This window comes from Anser cygnoides, chromosome Z (assembly GCF_040182565.1).
Source record: "Anser cygnoides isolate HZ-2024a breed goose chromosome Z, Taihu_goose_T2T_genome, whole genome shotgun sequence".
NCBI classification, from domain to species: Eukaryota; Metazoa; Chordata; class Aves; order Anseriformes; family Anatidae; genus Anser; species Anser cygnoides.
In genome coordinates this window covers 72,996,399-73,020,003 of record NC_089912.1, presented here as the reverse complement: position 1 = coordinate 73,020,003, position 23,605 = coordinate 72,996,399, and the positions used below count along the sequence as shown (strand labels likewise).

The window sequence follows — 23,605 nt, the reverse complement described above, 5'->3', positions numbered from 1 at the left end:
CATTTTTTATACAAACTGATTTGTCCTATCTCAAGAGTATCTGGGAAAGCTTCGTATATTGCCTCTAGAAAAAGAAAGTTTTTTAGAAAAAGAAGTTGCAGATTGAGAAAAGGGAAGCTTAAAGCAGCTGCACGAACCGGAAGTCAAGACTTCTGTGAAAAGACTAAGAAAATCATCAAGTCAACTCCCAAAATTCTGTACTAGGAAAAAAAATCAAAAGATGGAACTAAAAGAGATATCATTAGATTAGTTTCTGCTTACTGCATTAAATGGAAGAATCAAGCCTTAAACAGTATAGTCAGCCTTCTCTACACTATCATTTTTTTCTTTTTTAAATCATCACAGAACAAAATGCAAGACCACATTTGGAATACCATCACAGAAATTCAAAACTTTACGGAGTACAAATGACTTCAGTATTCATGGACAAGTCTCTAAGAAAACTTCTTGACTTGCTTTGCCTCACAAAATGAGGACCTAAAACTGGTCATAACCCTGGTCATAAACATCTGAGGAGTAAATTCCACTGAGAAAAAAAAAAAAAGGCGTTTTAATCCCAAACACCATGAGAATACAAGAAGATACCAGTCATGATAGATTTAGGGTGGAAAAAGAGTTCTGAAGGTCAGAAGAACAAGATTCTGGAACATCTTTAAGACTTTAAACAAATATTTGAACCTGCCAGTTCCCATTATGCTTAGAAGTCAGAAACTGGTGTATGTTAAACTGTTTAATTACACAATGTGTGTACACAAATATAACACTGTAATAATTAAGCCAGTTTTTTCCTCCTCAGGTGGTAACCACATGAGACTACAGATCCCCCAGAAAGATTTTTCCTCTTTCCCCTCTGAAAATTCTACTTTGAATCAACGGTGTTTAGAAAACAGTCTTTCTAAATGTGAAAACCACAGTGGGACCAATGTATGAAAAGAATCTGCTTTTTTTTCCTGCGATAAAATAGAATTCATCATAGTACAAAAGGAAAAGACAGCCTGTATCCGTGAACTTTCAGATTAATATACAAAATTCTTAAGTTTCATTCTATATTACAATTTTCACATTATATACAACCTTTAATTTGTTGTTAATGGGAAAAACTATGCCATAGCCAAAACATCTAACTTTTAACTTTTGTCCGCAATGCTTGTTAGCTAAAAACCTCCAGGCAGTCAGCACATAAAATAGGGACACAAAAGGTCTCCCTGGGGACAGTGACGGGACCCAAGGGAATGGCATGGAGCTGGGACAGGGGAGATTCAGCCTGGGGTTTAGGGAAAGGTTCTGCACCCAGAGGGTGGCTGGGCACTGGGACACGCTCCCCAGGGCAGCGGTCACAGTCCTGAGCTGCTGGAGTTCAAGAAGTGTTTGAACAACGCTCTCAGACATCTGGTCTGATTTTTGGGTGGTCCTGTGCGGGTCATGAGTTGGACTCATGATCCATGTGGGTCCTTTCCAACTCAGGATATTCTGTGATTAGACGAAAATAGACCAAGGAGATCCGCATGAACAAACTACCCAAAACAGTGCTATGGAATACATCTCAGGTTTAATATCGACTCTCATATTCTAATAAAATTTGCATAGTTTCTTGCAGTCAAAAAAAAAAAAAAACATATCTCTCCCCCACCCCCCTGGGCTTACCAGGAAGTGGAAAAAAAACATAGGATGCTCACTCATTCTCAAACCATTTGTCCTAAATTAGAGACTCCTGCCATGAGAACTACGTTGGTTAGAGATTTTGCCCTCCTTCACTCCCGAAGGATTTCACTAAACGGGCAGGCAGACTGGCAATATGTGGCAGTTGCTTCTAACTGTGAAGCATAAGAATGCTATAGGCTAAGCATGGTGCTCAGCCCTGGCAAGCATCTGTTAGTCCAGCTCCCATCTCTGCACAGCACGTCAAAAATGGGTATACAGTGCAGACACACAGCTGACTCATTACAAAGTAACTGTAGAGTCACTACAGGCACAATCAGGTGAATTTACAGATGACTTAGCTGCAGAGATAAACCAGGAAGCAGTTTTGCTAACAAAAGCCATGGAACAAAAGGGTAAGGCATGCAATCAGACCTAGTAAAGGCTAGAAACAATTAAAAGTAAAAAAACTTTAAATTAAAAGACAAGTCTCCAAAACAAATACTCTAGTATTTGATTCCACAATTTACAATCTAGTCTGACTTCCTCCATGTATTAGAAACCCATACAAAAACGTATAGCACTGCACCTGCTAATACAGTTGAGAGAGAGTTATTTTCTTTACAATCACCTCCAATCTGGCATTAAAAATATCAGGAAAACAAAGGAAACAAAGTCTGGAGAAAATTAATGGTTATAGTTAGATAAAAATTAAAGTGATCACTCCCACTCTGAAGATGATCTTTTATCCAGAGTTTCTTCAAGCTTCACTTCCATTCATCAGCTCTTTGTAGCAACAGAAATATTTCCTCCCTGTTTGTCTACTTATAACACATCCCAAACAGCCAAATGGCATCTCTGAAGTGTGTAATACAGCTCAGGCATTGGAAAAGTGACTCCCATGAAAACTCCTCTCAGGCAATCAGTACTGGCTACGTATGGGGACGTGGGAGCCTGCAAACAGTGAGGGGTGAGGAGTCGGGGAGAAATGATCCTCTGGGACACTGCAAGCGCAAATAGCAGGGGAAGCAGCTGTAATTGAAGCATTCTTCGACTGCTTCAACTTACAAAGATACCATGTTTCTATCTTTTGTTGAACAGGCCAAAACAGAAAAAATAAGCACGATTTTTAAACTACAAAATCCTGAAAAGACAGTAGAAAGTAACATAGTATCTACTCACTTCACTGCTACTAGGTTTTGAAGCTATTTTCATTTTTTTCAATGGTTTAAGTTTCTCATAAGAGAGCAAGACAAACTACATAGTATCTCATTTTAAATGCATTAAACTGTAACAGTTTTGTGACTCACTGGAACAAAGCTTTAAAACATGTAATGCTACCTTTTGTTTTCCAAGGTCCACACCCCTTACGCACTAGAGGTGTTCTAGCAATGAAAAGCAACTCTTTGGTTTATCAGACACAGTTACGAATTTCAAGCATTGTCCTGTAATGAAACATTGCTATCATGTAACAACCTTTTGACAGTATGCTGTCTTAACGCCTGTCTCAGCAGCCTCCAGTCTTTCCAATAGCATTAACAAAGATAAAGTCCTCCTCCTTGTTGGCATCCTCACAAATTTTACATGGAAGAACAAGAGTTTGATGGCTTACTAGTTGTGAATCTAGGAAGTATCTTCTGGAAAAGATAAAACATCATTCAGAGTTCTGAAAGAATGATCGAGTTGTACTTCCTTAGAATATCAAAATGTTTTATCCTGCAACTTCAGTTTACACACGTCTTCAAAAACAGAACCACATCCAGTTAGGTTTTGAATACATCCATAGACTGGGTCTACACCACCTCTCTGTACAACTTGTTCCAGTGTCTGACCATCCTCAAAGTTTTTTCTTCTGTTCAGACTGAATTCATGTGTTTTACTTGTCCTTTTTGCTTCTCTTTCTGTCATGCCACAGTGGAGATAAACCTGGCTCCCCTTTCTTCATTCACTCCCATCAGTTGTTACGCACATGGATAAGATCCCCCCGAGCCTCTCTCCTCCAGGCCGAACTGTCCCAGCTCTGTCAGCATCTCCCCATATGAAAGACGCTGCAGTCCCTTCATCATCCTTGTGGCACTTTGCCAGATTCCCTCCAGTAAGTGCATGTCCTTCTTGTACCAGGGAGCCGAAAACTGGACACAGTGCTCCACGTGTGGCCTCACCAGCGAGTGCAGTGTCGAGGGAAACGATCACCTCCCTTGACTTGCTGCCAGTGCTCCTCCTAAAACAGCCCTGCACGCTGTTGGCCTTTGCTGTTGCAAGGACCCACTGATGGCTAATAATCAGCTTGCTGCCCACCAGTGTCCCCACATCCTTCTCTGTAAAACTGCTTATCAAATCCCCAGCACGTATCAGCATGCATGGTTACTCCTCCCCACATGCAGAACTTTGCATTTTCCCTTTGCTGAACTTCACAAGGATCCTCTCTCTCTCCAATTCTCCAGCTTGTCCAAACAGCTAGTGTAACAGCCACTCCTCCCAGCTTTATATCATCTGCAAATTTGCTGAGAATAAACTCTGCCTCATCACCCACATCATTAATGGTGTTAAATAGTACTGGCTCCCTGGATCCTCTTTCTGATGAGAGGAATTAACGTTCGATCTCTTCTAGAACCTCTCACAATCACCATGACTTTTCAGAGATGACCACTGAAGGGCCTTGCTCCCTCAGCACTTGTGGGTGCACCTGGTCAGGCCCCAAGCACTTCAGTGAATCTTGTTAAAGTGTTTCCTAACCCAATCCTCCTCCACTGAGGGCGGAGAAAAAAGCACAGCAGAACTTAAAGATGACAAGGACATGAGATCAGAGACTGTCCCCACCCATGCTCCGTAAGAGCTTGTTGTTTAACTTGTCTAACCAGTACTCAGTAGGCAGAGGAAAGACAGTCCCACTAGTGCTGAAGAGGTCCAGCTGGAGGGAGGTATCTCCAGTCAGCATACGAAACATTTGAGCCCACAGCAACACTAGTTGTCTCAACTACTAGAATGAATAAAAACAGCTTTGCTTTTTCATCATGTCCTAGCAGGAAGAGACAGATAAAACCAGTGGCATCACTACAGTAAGAAAAAAGCTGTTCAGAACGATAGCAAAATAGCTCAAACCCCAGAATCTAAAAATCTGATTTACTGAAAGATTGTACGCTGTTAACCATCAAGGATTTACCGTATTAAATACAGCCTACTTAAATAAAGTCATCTAAAATTTTATAGGAAAACAAATTTTTACATTAATGCTAAAAATTAGGAAAAAAGCTGACAGATGAAACCATCTCACCAGAAACTAGATACAAGGAGAAAAGTTAGGCATTCTCAGCTTCTCTACTTCTCATGCTCCAAGGATAGCCTAAATTACTTTACATAAAACAGTTTCTGTGACACAGCGTATTGCAGAGATTGCTAGAAGATTATAACAAAATGAAATTATAAACTCAAATAGGTAAAAATGCTTGAAGCTTGTGAGTGGAATAATAAAGTCAGTAACAACAACAACAAAAAATTCAGCCATGAATTACCAAAGTTAGATTATAAAGGAAGAAACAAGTTCAAGTTTTCTGATGCTCCCTGAAGACAGACCACTTTAGAATTTGTCTGCTGATTTGCATAGAGAAATCCACAAACAGAATAAAAGTTAAAAGTGTGTGCATGTATATACACATATATAGTTTTCAGAAAAAATTAAAATTAACATGTACACGTATCTAAGTAGCACATACCCTGCGATCTTTTACGTACTGCCTCACAGATTATTATTACCTTAAGTACAGCACACCACAAACCATGTGTGGGAACATTAACTCCACCCCTCTGCTATAAACTTCTTTGATAATCCACCCTCATCTCGTCACAGTAATTATAATATATTTATAAATGGGGTAAAAGAAGGTTGTAAGCCACCAGCATTAAAGTGTACTATAGTGTTATTATGACAATGTAAAAAAGTAGTTATATATTATTCACTGCCTCAAGTTTGTCGCTACTGCTGCTGTTTTGCTTCCTTGGTAATAACCTACAGCAAGTATATCAAATCCTTCTTACTACGTCAAGGCGGCAAAACCAAGTGTATATGAGTTTCATAGGGGACCAATAAGAAAGTCTGCATGATATCTTAGAAGAGACTGATCATCGGCAGGAAGAAGGAAGAGGGAAGCACACTATTTTCTATGACAGTTAAAACAATGTTCATACTATCAGAGATGTCAAGCATCAACTTACTGCATTTCATGACAACAAAAAGAGAAAGCCAAGGTCAAAGAGCTTTCTGGAGAAGCAGAAGACAAGGCAGAGCAACTCTGAAATAACCAAACTACAGAATAAATTGACCCTACGTTTCTCCCATCTCGGGCCAGCTTCAAACATTTCATGTGCCTGATACATTAGCCATAGAACAACTACACAATTGTTCTCTCAATCAGGCAAGGATACTACATATCCTAACCACGTAACTACGCAGTCCTAACCACCTGACTTACACAGCCTCTGTTCTTCGTAAACTGAATTATTCAGGATTTTTCTTAATTAAGCAGACAATTAAAGTAGGTCAAAACTTCTTCCTTCTGCTACAAAACCACATTTTCTTTTAAACAGAAAGTTTCCGGTGATAACATATCCTTCCCTGTTATCCCCAGTCAAAATAGCGCTAATTTAAAGACACGTGGAAGCTTTAAACAGTACTTTTGCTTAAACCCTATATATCTCAATTTTTATTTCCTTTTCAGAGGCAGCTTATCAGAGAAGTTTCTTACACTGTCATTTATTTAGTATGAACAATGAGAAACAAGCTAATTTCAACTTATTTTGCTACCCAAAATCTGTACATTAATAAAAGAATATTCAAACTATAATACAAGCTTTACAGTTTTTGAAAATTGAAATATTTCTACTGATCACAAATTGCTGCAAAAGCATAACTATTTGAACAAAAGATTATTTTCCCTCATTTTCTCTCCACACAGATGTACAGACACAGACAAAACAGAGTAAGCAAGGTTTTCTGTGCTGGGAATAGGATGAAATCCTCTGTCAGACTTAAACACCTCCAGAACTCTTAAGACACACCAAGGTATTAAAATTGTATGGTGTCAAACTGTATCGGTCCATTTTTTTCATCATCTAAGCTAACACATTCTCTAGAAAAAATACAGCCCCCGAAGACCTAACATTACAGTGACTTGGCAAAAACAAACAAAACAAGAAAAACACATCTTCGTGTCAACTTAGGGCCCAAGTTCCTTATGTGAGAATGACTCAAGTGAAGAGTGCTTACTGCTCTTGTTTAGCACAAGGACCTAGAATGTTAGTAGACAACAACTAGTAGATGTTCTAAAAATCCCAACTACTGCTCTGTATTGTCTTCTTTCTCTACATAGATATGGTTTACGAGTAACAGGGCTTAGGCCACTCCCGGGAATAACATATTAGTGTACCAGGATTCAAAACATCTTTTAGGAGATATTTTAGAAAGAGACAAGTTCATAAGAAAGGTTAGAATGTCTTGATCCCTACTTTTAATGAAAAAAAAAAAAAGGCTTTTCCTTCTCAGACTGTACCAAAACCTAAATCTAAAAACAAAAAAATAAATTATTTTGTAGCATAGAATACCTGCTTATTTGAAGGTAAACTACAAGGTTCTTTCTGCTCGAAATCCTACACTTGCAGTACCATTTACTCTAGACAGTCATTGACCTTCTTGCCCTCTGCAAGGTTCAGAGTCCAAAAGCTGAAGTGTCAGTGCAGTAACATTGCCCTTCAGTTCAGAATACATTATAACAAAATCACTGGGAATGTTTTCACACTTTGGAGTCTTCACGAGCAATCTGAAGAAAAAGCAGTTATAAAAGATGGCAGTTTTCAAATATATCCCTAGCATATAAAGCAGAAAAAAAAAAATCTATATATTTCAGCTCTTTCACAGAGTATGCTTACCTCAAGAAAAAAAATAAATAAATAAATGATCAGGGAAGAGTTGGTAGCAGGACATACAGCATTGTCTTCAGTCAGTGTGTAACGCTACTGCTCGAAAACACAGTTACAAAACCAAAACAGAAAGTGTGCCAAGTCTCATTCAAGTTTGTCTTTAATCAGTTCTGCATATAGTCCTCCTTGTAGGATAAATTTTACTACTAGTACTAAAAGAAATTTGAGCAACTTCCCCAGAAGTCCTCGATGAAGTATTACTGTCAAACTGCGTTATCCACGCATTTTAAACAGAAGAAACTCAGTAGAAGGGAGGAAAAAAGGAACCTAAAGTACATTACCTTGTGAAGTACTAAGAAAGCTAAGTATCTGCACAATTTCTCTATACTATTTTACATATTTAATTCCACTTCAGCGTTGCTGCAAGTTTCAACTCTGCTTACACTTAAAAGCTTCCACTAGTGGCTTTTTTTTTCTCCCCACATAGAGCAACCTACTCCATTCACAACAATTTCTCAACACAAATTACCCATTTTAGGATCCACCAGAAGCAATGTAGCCATGGAAGAGCTATGCTGCTGACAGTTATTCCAGTACAAAAGCTATGTTTACATCAAGGCTTAACGTATAAGCTCTCTGGGGCAAAGACCTTATCTTCATACTTGTCTGCAAACCACTTACCAGACTGTCAGCACTATACAAATAAAAGCCCAAAGAAGGTATAGATGTGAACCAACACGCTAGGCATTTTATTCTCAGTGCGCCTCACCCAACTATCAATTCTGCTCAGGATACAAGGGCATAGCCATAAAGCACACACGCAAGTCTACATCAAATACATATGCATGCAAATCAGACAAACAACTGCACTTACCAAGTGCAAACAATTTGAAAAGGAAAAAAAATCCTACCAGCAGCCAGAAAGATGTAAAGAAAGAGATAATTTAATAAAGCTGAAAGGAAAACTTTTTTAAACATCCAGAAGAGGGAGTAGAGATAAAGATGTGATTCCAAGAGTAGCTAGTGGGATGCAGCTCCTCAATTTCAGTGAGAGCTCCCCATCAAGAGGTAAGTTTCTCATATCACTGAAAGTAAACAGCTTGAAAAATAACATAGGCATCACTTTTTCTATTATTTATGAAAAAGTACTTGTATTACTACATTGTGGGCACGTAATAGACAAAATCTAATGAAATGGCCACTTATGCATGAATTCTTTCCATTCACCAAATGGTTTTCAAGCAAAACACAGACTACTCCAACTAAAAGAATGAAGATAACTCTTCTGTGTTGCTCTGGTTCCTTTAGATGTGGTTCAGTTCATTCACTCAAGCCCCAGCCACACTAAGCAGAAAAGCCCCAAGCCAGAGCCACAGGAGATTACAGAAAGACTCCTATTCATCATCTACAGTTTCCATGTTTTCGTAACAGTGAAACTGAAATAGAAGTTAAAATAACAAAACAGCAAGGCCATTCACAGACAGCAAAATACTGAAGCTAGATCAACATTTAGATAACTGACAACTCGCAGAGTAGAACTATTTCAGTGATCCTGAGAAGTCATGTAAAAATATCTATTTAGATGACAGTCTTTCATCTGTAACTTTAGAAAGTTACAGCGGAAAAATCCACTGTACCAATTCTGAGATACAGTTTCCCATGGTTAAAATTACTTTTTACCAGGCTTCTTCCCAAATATCTTGGTAATGTTGTTACAGAGGCCAATTTTCCTTATCTTCTCCCTGTTACTAACATTTCGGTATTGCAGAAGCTTTGAAAAAATTTTGAAAAGGTGGTGGCTATGGTAAATGTATCCCCCTTACCAGACACTCTGTTTATAGTCTACCCAATAATACTTTAATTATTTAAAGCTTTATGAGTAACCCAAGGGAGGGGAGAGGATTGTATTTAGTAAAATTACCACTGACTCTTGAATTAAGTTGTTCTGTCCATCTTAATTTTCTTTGAGGCAGTAGCAATTCAGCTGAAAGCACACCTGCAAAGAAAATATTGTAAACGTATATTAATTTCCAGATTTAAACTTTATCTACATGGAGAAACATTTACCTACTACAAGGGAAGAGGGCAGCAGTACATCCAAAAATGACACGTAATATTGGTTAGCTAGCCAATATATTTTGGTTTTGAACCCTTCCCTAGCACATTTATTATTACAGTATACTTTCAAACCAGTCTCATTCCCACTATAGAACAGGTAATTACTCTGAACACAACTTTAAAATATCGATGCATTAGAACACCAGTTTGCACAGACAGTAAATTAACTTTTGGTAATAAATAACTGACTTCCATACATGACAAAGAACAGTGGAAAGAAACAAAAGAGCAAAGCTACACTCTCAGTACCCTCATGCTGCAAACATGCCTAACAAAAATGGAAAGACAAGCCATCCAGCAGTCTTGTTCAAGAAGCATAACAGCTCATTGTTGAGTTTACAACATTAATACAAGGGGTAAGTTACGTATGGATTCAGTCTACAATTTTTTTTTTTTGGGGGGGGGGGGGGCGGGGGGGGGAAGGAAGGGTTGTTTTTTTTAAGTCTCCCAGAAAAACCACACTCCTGCTTAGAAATTGCTCTTTGTAGAATTGCGTGCATTCTTCAAATCCTTGCAGATATTCCATTTATTATTAAAAACAACAAATTGGTTGTTTTTAATCTAACAAAAAAGTTAGATTCTGCAACCTCATTTCAACGCTAAAAAAAAAGCCTACATCCTCCAGGCAATAGATGTTACTGATTTAAGCATTCTACTGACAAAATGTTCTGGTGTAAATTGACTTATGAACACTACAATACTTACCTAATCCAAGAGGACCGCACAAGGTGTTAGCACTGTGTGATTTGTATTCTTCCAGTTTGTCTTCCTTGAGATAATATCCCAAATTCTTGTTGATACTACATTTGTAGCTGTTTTACATAGACTTGACCTCACAGGAATCAGCTACCCATCCTTCTTGCTTATAGATTCTGCAAGGCTATTTCCGAAATTTTCCAAGTCTCTGACTTAAAAGGCTTGTTTTTTCTCTGAAAGATTCTTCTCTTGTCTATTCCATGTACATATCGCTATAGAAATCATCAGCTCCAGGTGAAATAAATACACTGTTTATGCCACCAACTGTAAAGCTGAAAATCCGAATTTCACATCTGAGCTGAGGAACATTTCCTAGCTTCAGGTAGCAGAGGCATTTGTAAACAACAGCTATCTGGATACCGCCATATTGCTTATTGGCAACAACATTTTCCAACAAAAATATTAAATAAAATATAAAAGAAAAAATGATAAACAAATTTCTGTTAGACTCTTCATTTAGAAAATATGTCTCAATGTAACATGACAAAAGGCTAAGTCAGAAAACCTAAAAAATAAAATAAGGGTAAAAATATATGCCATGAAACTTTTCAGTAATGTCTACACAGTGACTCAGGCTACATTTAACCTGGAGCCAGTCCACGAAACCAGTTACGCCTGTGACTCAGACAGAACGTTGCTTGGAAAAAAAAAGGTAACTAAAAACCTAAAAGCACTTTATTTGACAGCCGAAGCATTCCAAACTTGACAAATTCAGCTGCGTATCCATGCCATGCGGACAAAAGCATCCGAGGGTGAGGTGCTGTGCACTTCTAGAAAGCTCACGACTTCAAATTTCCAATTCACTTTCCCAGATGCCTACTGATTGCTTCAGAAACCTTTGCAGGAGGAAGCACTTGGACAAATAATCCCCGAGCAGCGTCCGGTGTTTCTCCGCTCTCAAAGGAAGCAACTGCGGCAGGTCGACTTCCACCGTTCTTCCTCCCTACCACCAAAAGGCTCCAAATATCCCGGGCTCCCTCTGTGATCCGGATTGCCTAGGGGAAAAAGAACCAGAGCCATCAGCGCTTCTGAGACGCGAACCGGCGTGAGACAGAGCGGCGAAGCCGAGCGTTAGGAAACGAGCGCGCGTGCAGCCAGCCAAGGGAACCCTGACGCTGAGGGCCGGCGAGACCTGCGCTCCTATCCCCGGGCCGGCAGCGGGCTCGTTCAGCGGGGGCAGCGCCGCGGTGCCAGCGCTCTCCTGCCCTTCCACGGGCACCACGCGCTCCCTCCGCTCTGCCAGGAGCGGAAACCACCCGGACAGGAACCGGCACCGCCGGGTTTTACTGGGGGTGACGGAGCCGAAACAAACCCACTCCGCGGCTCCCCCCGCGGCGCCTTCGGAGGCCGTGAGGCGGCGGCGGGGCCCGGGGGCGGCTCCCGCTGCCCCCCGCGCGGCCGGGGCCTGCCCCCCGCGGGGCGCCCCCCTCACAGCGGCGCCGCCCCGGCCCCGCCGCGCCGCCTCCTCCTCCTCATCCTCCTCCTCCTCCTCCTCCTCCGGATCCCCCCTGCCCTCCGCCCCCGGGCCGCGGGGGCCCGGCCGCCACCACAGGCGCACGCACACACACACACACACACACACACACACACACACCCGCGTGCACGCGCACACACTCACACACACGCGCGCACCCTCACACACACACACACACCGCTCGCCTCGCTCCCAAAATGGCGCCGCTCCGAGCCGCGACAGCGCCGCGCGGGCAAATCTCGCGAGAGCGCGCTCGGGAGGGGAGGGGAGGGGGGGGTGAGAGGAGAGGGGAGGGGCGGGGCGTCCCGCCGGTGAGGGGGGGGTGGTGAAGGCCCCGCCCCGCCCCGCCCCGCCCCGCCGCCGAGAGGAGCCCCCCTGCCGTGACGTCACGGGAACGATCCCGAAGGTTCCGCGCGCGGGGCGGCGGGGGGAATCCCCGGCGCGCGACGCGGAGGGACACGCCCCTGCGTCATGCCACGCCCCCTGCGTCATGCCACGCCCCTGCGTCATGCCACGCCCCCTCCTGCCGCGCCCCTCCCCTAAACCACGCCCCCTCCGCTAAAGCCACGCCCCCTCCCGTAAGCCACGCCCCCCTCCAGCACCGGGCGTCGCTGCAGCGCCGCGGTGCCGCTGCGGGCGCTGCGGGTCCTGCGGCGGTCGTTAAGCTGCGGCGATAAAAGCCGGGCGCGTTCTGATTGTTCGCTGGTAAGGGAACCCTGGCGTGAATACAGGCACCGGTCACAAAGAGCAGGGGGAAGGGCGGGAGGCTGGCGGGCTGGTAAATCTGTCAAGTGGTGTTTTTAGTGATTTTTTTGCTGTAAAACATCCGATTTCTGAAGGAAGGTTGTGCCCGGACCTGGGATTATGCTGTCACAGAAGGGGGTGACAGCCTAGGAAAGTCCTCGGGCCGATAATGCTTTAGCACCTAGGGACACTTTAAATTTAAAGAACCAAGGGCAGTGCGACCACAGCGCTTGCTCCTAGTTCTGCCTTGCGTGGCCAGGGACCAGAAAGCGCAGCGGAGCGGGCCGTGACCAAGTCCTCACATTTAGGAAGGAATCCTTCCCAGTCTTGCAGACCTTGTCTGGAAGAAGCCGTCGCACTGCAAGCTCTTGGCTCCCCATTATCCACACGTGTTTTCCAGATTCCTGAAACCAGCTATGCCAGGAGCGAAGTGTATAATTTCATAACGTGCTGGCTGCTCTTTGCAGCGTTTTTACCTCCTTTGCAGACAATAGGCCACGCCATCACACTGTTCCCTTTTCTCATTTCGGATATTTTAGCAACTCCCACCCGTGACAGAAGATGACTAATTTTAAAAAGCTACCACCTAAACTGATGGTCACTTACAGCAAAGAAAATATATAAAATAAAGCAAATAAATTCATTTATATTTTGGCTTTTCAAACATTTTTTTCTATTTTTCATATAAAAATATAAATCAGGATTCCAGATCCTATTTCATCGCACTAGTAGCATTTCTGACTGTACTGCCTACCTGGTTGCTCAGAATACCTGTGAGGTCTTGATTTCCAATGTCTAACCACTTATACATGAGAAATGTTTAGTTGAAAGTTAAAACTCTTCAATTTTAATTGCATTTACTGAGATAAAACTGACATAGGTCTCAGGGACTCATATAAACATAAGAATTTGCTTAATAAGACTTGAACATACTGGGAGATAAAATAAATGTAATGCCATCAGTAACAAACATAATAGTACGCCATGCTAACAAGCAGCTTGCCTCAAGCAATAAACATTTAATATCAGACACTAAAAGTTAAAGCATTAAAGTGGCCTAATTTTAACAGAAGCAGCTTCTGAAACTAGGTAGGCTGAGCAGAACAATTTTGTCATGGAGAACTGAGTATGTGGTATTTTCATATGAATGTTTCTCTTTTGTTAGGCAGACTTGGACAAGTAGGCCCAGATTTTTGCCACAGATGCTCCCCCATGTTTTTAAAAGGCCTTCCACTGAGCCATGATAAAAGCAATGAGTAACTCGTGGAATTTGGACAACAACTGACAGTTAAGAACAAAGCTAAGAATTACTGGTTTGGAATGACTGAGGTACTTCCTGTAATTTGATGAAGAGAGGGGGAAAAAAATCATTGAGAACTTTAATCCAAATTTATTGTTCAGGATACTATATATAATTTAAGGTTCAGTTTGGTGTAGATCAGACTACATACTCTGAGATAAGTGAAGAGAGATGTAGTATAGGTGAAGCCATATTCAGGGATTGTCTATATCAGTATTTGAGAGCATTTGTTAAATACAATGAAACAAAAATCTACTGGAAATGCTGAGGTATAAGAAATAGAAACATTTTAACTCCCACGAAATACTAGCCATCCCTACTTAAAATACAAACCTCAGGGCTCATTTTAACATGAAAAAGAATATATATATAATTTAAAATTAAATCTTTTGCTCATAAAATTTGATGGTGAGATGAAGTACTAAGCCTGAAGTTTAAAATGTTTTTTGGCAGGCACTGGAAATATCTTTGACTTTAATTTGTTCTAGAGTAGAATACAAGATATATATAAAATTATATTATATACTCAAAAAGTTAATACTGTAAATATTAAAGAAAAAAGAAGAATTTTAACTTCTTCCTATTACACATTTAATTGTCACTCCAAGATGTACAAAATACTTAACCTTGTACTAAAAACCCAGTGTGCCAAACACACAATCAATCTGAACCAAAGAATCAAGCAGAAGGACAAAATCAAAATATTTGTGTAGAAGCTTTAGAACCTTATTAATACAGATTTGACCCAGAAAGATTCTGACACAGTAAGCCCAAGATTTAAAAAACAGAGAGAAAATGGCCAACTAATTTTAATAGTAAAAAACAAGTTCTAACGCACGTTTTTCTCAGTACAGGAGTATTTGTACAATTAGATTCCAAACATGGCAAGAATTTATCATGACAGACACAGATAATAAACAGTACTTGTTTCCAAGTTTTAAATATCTTTCAGCTGCATGATCGCAATGTAAAACATTTTAAGGAACATAACCCAAAAAAATGTAAGTATTATACAAACGTACATAGCAACATCCAGACATTATCATTTGCAGTAACACGATGAACACTAGTATAAAGAATTTATGCTTGTCTATTTATATTTATTATCCCTTCCAGGAAAGGAAAGATGACTTTTCTAATTGCTTCAGGATTTCAGGGGTTCTACTTACAAAAATAAGAGAATGGGATTTGATTATATTAAATTAACATTATTATTTGCATCATAACATGTATATGTTAATTATTTCATTTTTCTGAGTATCTCAGTGTCCAGTGCACTTCAGTACACCTTGCAAATGCTAAAAATGTCTGAAAATTACTACATAAGGGCTTGCCAAATTGTTCATTTCTCAATTATTTTAATTTAAAAAATAGATTGATTTTGATAAGAACAACATTCAGTCTGTGCAGACTTCAATAAAGCTGTAGGTGACTGAATTCATACTTTGAGGTAATACTGAGGTATCGCCAATGACATGTAAGTAAAAATTTTGTTCTATGTTATTGAAATCAGTCAATCATTTCATATTTCTAAAGGTAATGACTGTTTCTACTTGGAAGAATCGATATCTTTATGACACTAGTAAAAAGCCAGGATAAGAAGTCATACTTTTTTTTTTTTTTTTTTTACTAATTGGAAGGTAAAATCTTTATTAAGAATCAAGCTTTTAGAAGAATAGTTTCTCCATTTGAGTTTTTCGCCCACATTGTAATCAAAAGCAGCCCAACCATTAACTTTTTCCCTTTTACCAGTAAAAGCATTAATCTCTAAGATTGTTTCAAAAACACTAGGAAATACTATACCAAGGGTAACATGAAACTGTTTTTATTGGTTTTCTACATTAAGCAGCAATGCTTACTTGTACATTATCCTGCTAATGAATTGAAGTTAAAAGAGTACAACCAGTTCTTTAAATACGTTCTGAAAGAATGTTACTACATGATATTTTTTTCTAAGTATAAAGTCGTGCTATAAACCTTCTCTAAGATAATAAGGAAGCAAATCATAAACATACTCAAATTATGTGCTGTTTCTCCCAGGAAGCTGAAACAACAGCAAATTAATACACACTGTTCTAAATCTCACAAAGAACACAAAATAGTAACTATTAATCGCAAGGGGCAATTTAGATGAAAAGAGAAGGAACTATAAACAACATACAATAGTAAATCACTAATTTTTCATAAGCTACTTATCTTTTCCCTATCCTTTTCTCTATGAAATTAAATTCCTATGTTTTTCCTAAAATACACCTGAACTTAGGAACTTACAGCGTGTTGATTTTTGAAAGACCAGATGACCAGTATGGTGACAAGATCTTGCACATATCTGAATTAAATCAGATCTCATATTTTAATGCAGGTTCATTTCACTGCAAAATCTATTTGCTTTATCCATTTTTTTTCTTCTATAATCTGTATTGACAACAACTTAACATTTTATTTCCTTCCTGACTAAATTCATTTAGGAAATTTTCACATCTGAGTAAAGTGAACAAAACAGGTTTGGAAGGATTTTTTGCAAGTTTTGCCCACAAGTAACATACAAATTTTCATGTTTTTTAAAAGTATGTGTATTTACTACTGATGGTTCCTTTAGGAGACTGGCCCAACACACCTATTACTTCCATACACAGACAAATCTGATGAAGAAATCGCATGTACAAAAGTCTGTCACTGTCTTCTCAGCTACATGAACTGAGATTAATTTAATAAAGATTAATTTAATATTAGTTATAATTTTATAACTAATAATAATTAGTTGTTTTGTTATTTATTTATTTATATTATTTTATAACTCATATTAATTGGTTATAATTTCATAACTAATATTAAATCTCCTACACTCCCCTCCCCCCCCAAAAAAAAGACACAGCTGTACTGCTTTTAGATCTATTTACTTGAAACCTAGATATTTTCTTATATACCAAACATTGTGGGAGATAACTCACGCTTCAAAGATCTTCAGTGTTTTGTAATGTGATCTCCAAAACAAATGACTGTCAAGGCCGGTACAGTAGGTTCAGCTTTTGCTACCAAACAGCCTTAGAAAGAAAGAAAATAAAATGTATCACATATGACCCACCTAAGACTCACCTACAAGTATTTTCAAGAGAGACCAAAAACATTTTTCTGACTAGTGGAAAATTTCTTCCATGCTTAAACCAGACTGAATTGCCACAGGATGCTCAAATATTCTAATGCTAAATGCAAAAGATTAAAAAGAGTGAAATCTACCTTTTTCTCAGCTGCTCTTCTTTTTCTGTTTTTCCTTTCATGGGCAAAAACAGGCAGCGGAAGTTTCTCCTATCTCTTGCATGGTTCTCTCACCTTAAATGATGAAAAAAAATACAAGGAGTTGATGGAGTAAAAGGCTGAGAACAGTCAAGCACAACTGAAATATTTTCTAAGACTTCTCTTCCTGGAGATATCTAATGCTCTTTTCCAGATTCTACTGAACAAATTTCAGAGAGGCCCTCCTTTATTCCTTCAGAATTGATAAGTAAGAGATACGGTTCCTTCTAACTGGACACCCACCCAACATAAGCGATACTCATACTCCTATACAGTGTCATTTTTGCATGTTGCTAGTAGATACTCTTTCTATTTGTAAATAAGTGGAAAATTAGTCAAAATGAGAAATCACCAAAATGCTAGCTTCAGTCTACACAGATGATGCAATTGCTTGAAATCAGCATTGTCTTGTTTTGATTTTCACTTCTGCCAGAGATCCTGCATTAGGCTTTGGCTGAGTTTTTCAACTTTTCTGTGCTTTAATTTCCACGTCTGCATAATATAACTGCTTATGTATCTTTGTGAACTTTTTAAAAGTTAGTGATGATACTTTTTATAATCTTGCTAATTATTATTACTTGGCTTAGAGGAAATGGGCAAAACACCCTCAACACACAAGTACAGGGCTTACTGTTTAGGAAATATTCCTTCTCATTCCTTCCAAAACAACAATATCATATTGCACTATACTAACTTTGCCAGAATGGCTAGTAGCATTACTTTACTAACAAAAGCAAATTTCCTGCAAATATTGTTCAAATTATGATGGCTATTATGTCAATGTTTAAAATATTCTGGGAGACACTGGAAAACACGATGTTTTTTTCCTTCCTGTAAATTGACACATCTGCTGATGCTATGGAAAATAAACTGGCAAGTTGCAATACTGTTCTTACCAGAAGATGATTTTTGTCATGCTCTTAATTGTTTACAGTTTAATCACACACCTACCCTTTCATTAAAAAACTCCTACACTCTTCCTTGCCCAACAGCAAGGCATACTGAGGAAGCAGTCGTGTTTTTCTACATGCAGTTGGCTAACAGTTGTTTTCAGTTAGATTGCAAGAGAAGTCACGTCCCAGCACACAGACATGTTGTGCTGACCAGAAAATCAGAAAGCAGTTTTCTCTAAGCAAGTTGCCTTTCCTGGGGAAAGCTGGGCCATCGAGGGTGCATGGGGCTCTTCCCCTTTGCTCATCCCCTGCTAAGGACTTACCACTCAGGAAGTGAGGAGCCATGTCACAGATGCATGGAAAAAGATGGAGAAGACTTCAGAGTCTAAAAAAAGGGAGAAATACAATATAGGAGCTCTGTAAGCAACATGTGAAGGGCAAACTGAACAAGATATTGGCTAGCTACAAACCCCATGGCGCTTGAAACTGAATGATAATAAATAAATAAAATTAAAAAAAAAAAAAAAAACAGCACAAACTTTTCCAACAGAGAATAATTGTGAATAAAGAGCTCACTGAAAAACTGCTGCTTCTGGTAGAGAAGAGAGATGAGAGAGTAAACTGACCAGGAGAGCCAGGCTGCACAAGTTCCTGCTACAACCACTACCCTTTTGTTTCCAACCTTTTATGATTATATACAAATGAATTCATTTCAATTCACTAAAGAAACCATAAAATGTTCCCTAAATTAAAATATTAATTATGCACACATTTCACCATCTCTTACATACACCATCTCCATGTGTACACGGGCTGTATCTGTCTGTCAGTCTGGGTAAAATATATCCTTGCTGTAAATCTGCTGCCTGGTGGGGAACCTTACCAGGAAAAAAAAAAAAAGCTGCTTTGCCTATTACTAAAATTAAACTAAAATATTATTATTACCATGAATAACAAATCAGTTAAAAGTTTTTCTCCATGTTCTTTAGGGAGAAATTAAACTTTCTTTTTCATAAAAATGGTAGAACACTTACTGGCTTGAGGAGGAGGTAAGGGAAACTATTTTCTTTGAAAATTTGGCATGGGAGTAAGTCAGCAATTCTGATGGAAAAAGTCTAACTTCCTTACATTATATGCAAGTCTATTTGGTACTGTAAAACATTGTATTACTTTGACTTATGAAAATTAAAGCACAGGGAGACAGACACATCTAAGGGATTTAAAAATTCCGTGGTATATCTATTCTTTATTGCAAATATTATCCTCAAAACCATGTGTTGTGGTTTAACCCAGCATGCAGCTCAACACCACACAGCCATTTGCTCTCTTCCCTCGTCCCTCCCTCCTCCCCTCCCCCCCGCCCCCCCCCTCCAGTGGGATGGGAGAGAGAATCAGGAGGGAAAAAAATGTAAAATGTGTGCCTTGAGATAAAGGCAGTTTAATAGGACAGAAAAGGAAGGAGAAATAATGATAATAGTTATGATAAAGGAATATACAAAGCAAGCGATGTACAGTGCAGCTGCTCACCACGCGCTGACAGATGTCTAACCAGCCCCTGAGCAGTGGCCCGCCAACTTCCTCCTTTCCCCCTCCAGTCAAATCCCCCAGTTTATTGTTCAGCACAGCACCACACGGTGTGGGACACCCCTCTGGCCAGCCTGGGCCAGCTGTCCTGGCTGTGTCCCCTCCCAGCTCCTGGGGCACCCCCAGCCTCCTCGCTGGCAGGGCAGCACGAGGAGCTGAAACGTCCTGGGCTCTGTGCAAGCACTGCTCTGCAACAACTAAAACATCAGGATGCTATCAGAGTTTTTCTCATCCTGAAACCAAAACACAGCCCCATACCAGCTACTAGGAGGAAAATTAACTCTATCCCAGCCAAATCCAGGACAATGTCCACCCCTTATTTCATACCATAGAATCATACCATCTATGTCATGCTTGGGTGTCACTCTCTCTCACACATCCCAATTAATCAACACCACCTCTTCTGTCTTTTAATATACACACACACAGAGATATAATTCCCTTGGTCTGTGGGCCATCCCTCTAAAATTTCCACTGAGTTCATTTGGTCCACACCTTCAGTCCTAATCTGTCATAACAGTCCTTCAGGGCTGGAGAGGTGTGTGATGTTGGATTGCTGCATGCTGAAGCCAGTTCTGGTTCCATCACTGCCGCACTTGTCTGGTTCTATCACTGCTGCACTTTGCTTGGTTCCATCAAAGTTCATTCATCATTAATCTGCACGATTCTTATTGCAATACCCTGGACGTGATATATAGCAAACACAGTGATAACATACAGTATTGTACAGCAATTAGTGTCATACAATTTAAATCATGGGCTGTTCTCACCCAGCATCAAACCCCTTGAGGTGCACATCTGACTTCATTATTCTTCTGCATTACCCACCAAATGAACCCAAGTCCATGAGCAAAAGCAACCCCATAGATGGGTTTGCCTTTGCCTGAGGGAGGAATAACACAGACTGTCTTCCCAAACATGTTTTTATGTGCACTTCCAGGGAATTTATCCCCCTCTACCATACATAATTTTTTTTATTGGGCAGGCACAGATCAATTGGCAGAATCCCTCGTGTTGACTAACCACGTGGCCTTTGCTAAAAGTGTATCCCCATGTTTGAATGTCCCAGCACCTATTGCTCTTGGCGTAGTCTTCAACAGCCCATTGCATTGTTCGATTTTCCCAGAAGTTGGTGCATGATAGTGGATGTGGTTCACCCGCTCATTGCCATGCTCTTTGGCCCAGGTGTCTATGAGGTTGTTTTGGAAGTGAGTCTCATTCTCTGAATCAATTCTTTCTGGGGTAAGACTTGATTTTCGTAGCCCAGAATAGCATTCTGTGCAGTGGCATGGGGCACAGGATGTGTTTCCAGCCATCCAGTGGTTGGTTCCACCATTGCAGCACATGGCACGTGCCCTGGTGGGTTTGTGGGGGTGTGATAAAATCAATCCACCAGGCTTCCCCGTATTTGCATTTCAGCTGTCATCCTCAATACCAGAGAGGCTTTAACTCCTTGGCTTGTTTAACTGCAGCACCATATTTCACATTTATGGATAACCTGTGCAATAGTGTTCACAGTCAGGTCCACTCCTCGATCACAAGCCCATCTGTATGTTGTTTCTCTGCGTTGACGGCCTGAGATGACATGGGGCCAATGCCCGTAACAAATAATTCAGCCTTATGTTTCCAGTCCAGATCCATCTGAGCCACTTCAGTCTTAGCAGCCTGATCCACCTGCTGGTTGTTTTGATGTTCTTCAGTGCATGGACTCTTGCGTGCATGAGCATCTACATTTCATACTTTTATAATCAGGTTCTCTACCTGGGTAGCAATATCTTGCCACAATGCATCAGCCCAGATGAGTTTGCTTCTGTGTTGCCAGCTGCTCTACTTCCATTGCTGTATCCACCCCCACCAGGCATTTGCCAGCATTGCTAGTTCCCTCAGGTACTGGATAGCTCTCTCCCTGCTGGTCCACTTGCCTGGGTGACATACATCTTCCTTGAAGGCATATCCTTCCTTCACACCTGACAGGAGGCCCCTCCAGAGGCTGAGGGCTTGTGCCTGTATTGCAGTCACTTGTCAATGCCGCCTTCGTAAAGAAGGATCCCAGCTGCTTGGCTTCCCTGCCCTCTCATTCCATGCCACTGGCCCTGCATCAGAGCAGCCAGGTGACAACATGCTCACCTGGATGACAGCTGAGAACTTTTCACATATCTCACAGCTCACTCAGGGACAGGGATGGGGTTGTGACTGCCACGTTTATGAGATATGCCTCTTCCTTCATCTGTTCTTGTGATGGCCATGCTTCAGCGTAGCCTGTCTTGTCCTCTTCTTCCTCCTTCCTCTTCATGGTAGGAGTTTCTTCCCTTACGAAATGAGCTTTGACATCCATAGTTTTGTCTTGCATGTAGGGGCGACTGATAGCATCTCAGGTTGGTTCTCTGGCCCAGCAACAGGGCCTCTCTCAGGGGTTGGAGTAGCCACATTGTTTATCACAGGGCTTGGAGTGGCTCCAGGGGCTGTCTCAGGGGTTGGAGTAATGTTAATTGTGACTTGGTAGGCATGGGCCAGACCCCTGCACGTTGCAGTGATCTGTGTCTGTTTGGAATTGCCAGGGTGATGGCATACCTTTTTCAAACATTTTGCCAGTTTTTCAGGATTCTGCACTCGTTCGGGGGTGAAGTTCCAAAATACTGGAGGTGTCCACTGTCCTAGGTGCCTGCCCATATCTACCCCCCCACACTCCATGAGTGGTATTCTTGAATAGTTGTTTAACATTAAGCAAAGCCTGAAACACATTCAGGAGACATAACAATAGGAACACGCTGGTTTGAACATCTGAAGGATATTCAAAATTCTCAAGGGTTATTGTGGCTAGCTTGGAGGAGAAGGGGGAGAGGAATGAGAAAGGGAAGGTGAAGGAGCAGGGGGAAAGCATCCCCCCTTGCCCAGTGCCCAGCCAAACCCTGAGCAGCACCCCCAACTCCACCCTGACCAGATCCCCCAGTTTATTGTTCAGCATGACACCGTAAGTTATTGGACACCCCTCTGGCCAGCCTGGGCCAGCTGTCCCGGCTGTGTCCCCTCCCAGCTCCTGGGGCACCCCCAGCCTCCTCGCTGGCAGGGCAGCACGAGGAGCTGAAACGTCCTGGGCTCTCTGTAAGCAGAGCTCTGCAATGACTAAAACATCAGCATGTTATCAGAGTTATTCTCATCCTAAATCCAAAACACTGTTCCATACCCGCTACTAGGAGGAAAATTAACTCTATCCTAGCCAAAACCAGGACACCATAGTATCTGAACACTGAGCAATGTGTCTAGCACTCGTAAGTGATGTCAGTAATGCCTATATGGGGTTCCTTCCTTCTTCCTTTCCTGAGAAAGCGGTGGTACAATTGCATCCTTTTTCATTTCCACCTTCCTCAAACAAGCTTACACCAGAAATTTCACTCTCCTCACTCTTAACCTTGATTTGCTCCCAGTGAAAACCACCGAGAGACAAACCATGCTATAACAACATAGAACATAATCACACTACAGGTGTTGGTAGCAAAATGCAGCCCCCACTTGGATACAGAACCATAGCGTCCCTTTTCAAATCTTCAGAATTCAGTTATTCATCAGATTTTCATATTTCATTTTTTTTAGATATTGGAATCTGCAAATATTTGTGAGCTTTTCTCTCTCTCCTCTCTCTCTCTCTTTTTTTTTTTTTTTTTAATAGATGTAATTTCTGATTGCAAAACTTGACAAAATCTCAGGAAAAGACCAGAATATAAAATGTTATTTTTTCTCTCAGATTCATTTTAGAAGAAGGTAAGTATTACATCTTTTTCCTGTTTTGTAGCCTCCTGTCCACTACAATTCTGGGAACAGTAGTTTTCCAGAATCCTTTCTGCCTTCTATGACAGCTCAGGAAAACACCTAGTGACTTTCTGTGATAGAGCT

General features: G+C 40.8%; 1 protein-coding gene and 1 long non-coding RNA gene across 6 annotated transcripts in view; both read right to left on the bottom strand.

Annotated features, from left to right (window-relative positions):
* Nucleotides 1–12,213, bottom strand: part of GPBP1 (GC-rich promoter binding protein 1) — a 33,880-nt gene extending 21,667 nt beyond the window's left edge. The window contains exons 1-3 of one of the 5 annotated variants that reach the window (XM_066988677.1): nucleotides 12,078–12,213; nucleotides 10,375–11,420; nucleotides 9,480–9,547 (exon numbers count right to left, since the gene is read on the bottom strand). The gene's annotated coding sequence lies outside the window, so the exon portion shown is untranslated. The other 4 variants (XM_048049411.2, XM_048049410.2, XM_013180559.3 and 1 more) reach the window with 4 other exon arrangements.
* Nucleotides 12,214–14,004: 1,791 nt separating this feature from the next.
* LOC106035646 (uncharacterized) lies at nucleotides 14,005–19,120 on the bottom strand. Its single transcript, XR_001206899.3, has 3 exons — nucleotides 18,454–19,120; nucleotides 17,181–17,273; nucleotides 14,005–16,987 (listed from the first exon to the last, which is right to left on the bottom strand). It is a non-coding gene; the product is annotated as an uncharacterized lncRNA (long non-coding RNA).
* Nucleotides 19,121–23,605: the final 4,485 nt, after the last annotated feature.